Source organism: Callithrix jacchus, chromosome 12 (assembly GCF_049354715.1).
Source record: "Callithrix jacchus isolate 240 chromosome 12, calJac240_pri, whole genome shotgun sequence".
Classification (NCBI taxonomy): Eukaryota; Metazoa; Chordata; class Mammalia; order Primates; family Cebidae; genus Callithrix; species Callithrix jacchus.
In genome coordinates, this window is record NC_133513.1 from 77,406,062 (window position 1) to 77,411,941 (window position 5,880).

General features: G+C 36.9%; 1 non-coding gene across 1 annotated transcript; it reads left to right on the top strand.

The window, feature by feature from the left end:
- Positions 1–4,213: 4,213 nt before the first annotated feature.
- On the top strand, positions 4,214–4,332 carry LOC118146614 (5S ribosomal RNA). Its single transcript, XR_004732461.1, has one exon. It is a non-coding gene; the product is annotated as a 5S ribosomal RNA (ribosomal RNA).
- Positions 4,333–5,880: the final 1,548 nt, after the last annotated feature.

The following is a 5,880-nucleotide window of genomic DNA, read 5'->3' on the forward strand; positions in this document are numbered from 1 at the left end:
AATTTTTAGTAGTAAACACAATGATCTGTCGGGGTTTAAATCCAGATTTCCTTTTTCTCCTAACACTCCCCATTAATGAACGGGCAGCAGAGCCCTAGATGACTCCGCTCCATCACTGAAATGAATAAGCAGGCCTCATAAAAAGCATCCTTGGCCAAACCATTCATATTGTAAAAATAAGTTCCTTGTGGACTGGAAAGTACATCTCCCTTTCGATTAGAGCATCCTGTGTGGCTTTCATGTATATGGCTGGCTAATTAAGAGAGCTCATCATTGCTGTCAATAAAACTGCTCTCCTTGACAACTCGGCAAATCTTAACAAGAGCATTTCTGCCACCTAGTGTTCAAAGCCAGCAAAAAATACTCTCAGCACCTGGAAGGGCGTAGCTCCTTTCTGTCAGGCCCAAAGGAGTTTTTAGTTTCCGTTGCCAAGGTCACTTCAGAACTGCATGGGGAAGATAAGGAAAAATAATATTTCTGGGGGAAAAAAACCTTGTACAATATCACTCTTACTCATTCAATGAACAACTTTGACTCTAATGAATAGATCATTAACTTCATGATCCATTTTTGTGACCCAGATTCTGATTAAATTTGGCTCCATAAAATAAGCTTCTAGCAAATGTCCTTAGAGCCTCACCCATGCTATAGGCAGCAGTATGTATTTTGCATATGAAGCATGTAAACTTGAGAATTTTGGCTCGGTATGTAATGGAGTTTTCCAGTAACAACAATTTGATTTAATGTTCAACAAGAGGTTAACAGTGAGGACTACAGTATTTTGCTGCTGAAATTCATATTTCACAAACTACAATTCACATCAAAATGCTCTTTCCATATAAAAAGCCTCTGGCTTACAGTTCAGGAGACTGAACAACCCTATCTCTCCAAGCAATAATGGCAAAAGCACTTAATCTCTCACCTTAGGTTCCCCAGCTGGAAAAATGATAAGCCTGACGTTACTCTCAATGTCTAGGAAGTGGTGAGAAATAGTTCCTACACAAGTTTTGTATTAAAGAAGCTATGTGTGTATTGTGGGCTGTACCAATGCCCTTTCCCCTAGCCAGAGTAAGAGCCATAAAACTGTTCATGGGAAGAGAGATCACTAGGTAATAAATTAAAAGCAAAAGGAGTCTCATGGTGACAACCAGGGCTTTCTCTTGACCCATACAATTTCACTTTTCTTTATTAGAGATTTGAAAAATAACTACAGCTAATGATTATCATCATAAGAATTTGTTCAACCACTATTATGTGAGTATTCTATACCTGACCTTTGTACTTGATACTATCATTTACCAAAAGCAACAGTAAAACTAAATAACATCAGTTGAGCATCTACTATTTGCTAGGCATGTGGCGTATGTGCATATCTCATTAATACAATGATCCTGAGAAGCAGGCATATTGTTTTTTCTTTTACTAATGAGGAAATCCACATTGATAGAAGAAGTAGCTGCATCAAGATAGCACAGCCAAAAAAATGATAGTCAAAATTAAAGTTAAGCTCTATTTGATGCCAAAGATCCATTCCAAAATCTCATAGTTTTCCAATATTTATGAGGGATGAAAAGAGCATCCAAAATCCTAGCTCCTCCCTCTCCTCTTAAATTCAGTTTTTACTCTATGAGCAAATTATCTCTTCAGCTCTACTTGCCAGAAAAAAAAAATGGTCATGAAGATTTTCAAGTTAACCATTAATTCTCAAATATCAGACTCTACTGAGTTTATGTTGACTTTCTGAATCAGGAAACAATACTTTGCTGATTCATACACATCATGACAAGAAAACATACCAAATAGTTTCAACTAATGCTAAGATTTATCAAGAGACTTTCATACAATATAACTTCATAATTTTTACTTTCAGACATTCTAACTCAGGCCAGATCAATTCTGCTCAAGACAAATTTTTAAAAATACTTATTTTATCTGTCACTTAAAATGCTCCAAGGCCTTCAAATCCAAACTGATTAAGCACTTGAGGTAATCCTCAAATCAATTCTTATTTACCAGGCAGCCACTCTTACTCTGTATTCTATTAATTTTCCTTTCATGTCAGCTTCATTTATTAACTTATCAGAACATACCTCGCTTACTCTTCTCTGCTACTTTGCTTAGGAAATCCCCCAGATCTTGAATAACCTTCCCTATGGGGTATGTGTGTCCAGATGCTCCCAATATTTCTAGACCCAGCTTTAGCCTCATCTCTTTTGTGAGGGCTTCACCATCTTGTTAGCTCTTAATGGTCACCCTGTACTACAATATCCCATAGCTCTTACTTTCTTCCTACTCATATGGTAGAGCATATTTTTATGTGCATATATGTTTATTCCATTTTACTATAAGCAAAAATCTTATGCTTTGGGGAAAAGATCCAAGTTTGTTTAATACAGCATTATAGTTACTAGGCATATACTCAGACATAGGCACAATTTAGGAGACTTCGTGTTCTAATTTAAACTGTCTTAACTGACAAAGGACCTTAAGTAGGTAATTAGAAAATATTTGCAGAAGAAAGAAAACTTTTTTGAAGACATGCTATAATCCAGGCACTGCAGTAGACATTTATAAAATTTATCTTATTTAATCCCAACCACAGCCCTAAAGTTGTTTTTTTTTAATTTTTGTAGATGATATTGGTATCATAAAACTGTAAACAATTTTCCAAAGATCACATATGTGGGAGTTTGTATCATACCTATAGTTTCTAGTTCCAAAATCTATGCCTTTTTTCTTCTCTGTGATAGAGTTGTCTTGTCTTTAGCCTCAGAAAACCAATCTTTGAGATTGTCATATGCCTGAAAAGGCCAGAACATGAACAACGTAGATAAGTAAGAGTTACCAAGAAGATCTCCTGTTGAGCAAAACTCAAGCCCTCTAAACAAATGCCTGCTTTTAGAGATTTTTTTTTCTCTTTACCACTAAACACTCCCCTAAATTATCAACAAGATTATAACACTTTATTTTAATACAATACTTTAATTTTAGTTGCAAATTTTTCTTCAATTTTAAGGGTATATTAAGTGCTTAACCAACCATTTCCCATGGTTTTATTTATATCAATTTTTTACCCATATGGATTGGATTGTTTCTGCACAACAGACATACCTCCAATGTAAGATTACATTAAATTCCAGTTTAGCTAAGTATTTAAAGTAAGATAAATAAACGGGGCAAGAACGTCTATACCTTAGCATAACGTAGTTTCCCTTAAATCCAAAGTCTCTATGTGAGCCACAAATGGGTCACTGATACTGCTAGCAGAATCTCAGCGGAATGAGAATTATTTTATTTCTTCTTCATCTACCTGACTTGATGCGCTATTTGGGCTGCTCCCGAGCTCTCTGGCTTTTGTTGGATAACACAATGGGAGGTGTAGGCAGGGAGATGGTCAGAAAGTAGAAGGATAAAGAAGGCTCTTTGGGTGTCATCACCACTCTGCCATCTCCTCCTACACACCAGCACTCACTTCCTGTGCACCTGCAGTTTGGCAGTAGCTGCAGGAGGATCGCCTTCCACGGCTTTCTCTGTCTCTTTCAGCTTCCACTGTCTCTTTGCCCCTTCTTCCCTGGCACCAGGGGCTGACTGCCTCACTGTGCCTTGTTCATTTATTGAGCCCTACTCACAAATCTCTAAATAACTCCTCTTTAATAAAACTATTGTTAATTTAAATCTTCTGAGTGAACCCTCTTGCTTCCCACAGGCCACTGATTTGATATATGTAATTAGAGCAAATTACGAACCACTACCACTTTTATTTCACTTTTGGCTATTCCTATAACTTCAAATTTATACCCAGAAACTGAAATGTAAACATTTATAATTCATGTTTTTACAACCCAAACTTATTTCCCAAATGCCACAGACTAGATTCTCAGTCGTGTCTCAGTATCATTTCTCAGAGAATAATACTTCAGTTCTTCATTAAAAATAGTTTCTTTCTTTCTACCTGTACATAAAGACCAACAAAACCCAGCAAAATAAATATGCCCTAGAATTACAGATGCTCATATCTGATTCAATCACAAGAGAGATTTCTTGCACTTCCACTTTGTAACAGAGACTAAAAGTATTATATGTTTTTAGGAATGGAATATTTTCCTTTTGCCAAGTTTGTTCATGTTTGGCCCTCATCTTTATGGCTTCTTTGGAACTAGTTTTAAGTACACCTTGTATCGTATAGACTGGCTACATTAATTAGTTTGTTCCTGTCTATGGCCACACCACCCTGAACATGCCTGATCTCATCTGATCTCAGAAGCTAAGCAGAGTCGGGCCCAGTTAGTACTTAAATGGGAGACCACCTGGGAATACCGGGTGCTGTAGGCTTTAAAAATAAAAATAAATAAATAAATAAAAATTAATTTGTTCCTCTGGACCAAAATAGTTTGGGGAGGAGGAGGAGTAAGGGAGGTTGTGGTTAAGGGTGGGAGAGGCTGCATCAATAATTATTACAAAACCAACACTTAGTAAAATAGCTATTATTGTGTAATTACTAAATAATTACCATTGCTTTCAAAACACTGTATATTTTTAAGTCATATAATCCTGAAAATAACATGATACCTTGTTATTTGCATCTTATATCTTAGGAGAGAAAGACAGGAAGAGGATAAAGAACTTTGTCCTACGTCCCACAGGAATAAGTAACAATGCTAGGACTTGAATTAGACAGCCTATAGGCAGGTCTAAAATCAAGGCACTTAATCGCAGCACTGAACTGCTATTCAGATATTAACGTTCATGTTTTCCCTTATCTGTTTGCTCATTTCAGCTAAACAGAAAATAAAATAAATACAGTCAGCCCTCCACATTTGGGGGTTCCCTGCCCGTGGCTTCAACCAATCACCAATCAAAAATATTCAGAAAAAAATTGCATCTGTACTGAACACGCACAGACTTTTTCCTTGTCATTATTCCCAAAATAATATGGTATAACAACTATTTGCATAGCAGTTACATTTTATTAGGTATTATAAGTAATCTAGAGATAAGTTAAATTATATTAGGTTGTATGCAAATATCAGGCCATTTTACATCAGGAGCTTGAGAATTCCTGTATTTTGGTATTCATGTGGGATCCTGGAATCAATCCTCCATGGATACCAAGGGACAATTGTAAATAAAAGTATCTCATCATACTACCATTTAAACTGAAACAAAATGAAACAGAAATGTGCCTCTGAAAAATAAAGTCATTTTAGAAGTGTCTAACCTATTTTCAGTGGTGGCATAAATGCTCCTGAAACTTGGTTCTTGAAAGCAGGCTCTTTGCCATAACGAGAAAAAAAAAAAAATCTCAAAACTATTTCTGGGTCACCTTTGATGTTACAAGCCTAGGATGGCTGGCCGTGGCTAGCCCATTGTCTCTCTGACACACTACTTTTCCTGGTTATAAGATAGACCTATATCATTGTATAAGAGTTGCAGACCTTTCTACTACTTTGACAATATTTTTAACAATTTTTTTTTTTTTTTTTTTTGAGACGGAGTTTCGCTCTTGTTACCCAGGCCGGAGCGCAATGGCGCGATTTCGGCTCACCGCAACCTCCGCCTCCTGGGTTCAGGCAATTCTCCTGCCTCAGCCTCCTGAGTAGCTGGGATTACAGGCACGCGCCACCATGCCCAGCTAATTTTTTGTATTTTTAGTAGAGACGGGGTTTCACCATGTTGACCAGGATGGTCTCAATCTCTTGACCTCATGATCCACCCGCCTCGGCCTCCCAAAGTGCTGGGATTACAGGCTTGAGCCGTTTAAAATATTTGTATTTAGAGGTTGATTGCAACATTTATACACATTTATGCCATGCCAAACAATTTAACGTAAAAGTGTACGAAATGCTTAACCCAGAATTTTCTTTGGTTTCAATTCATTTA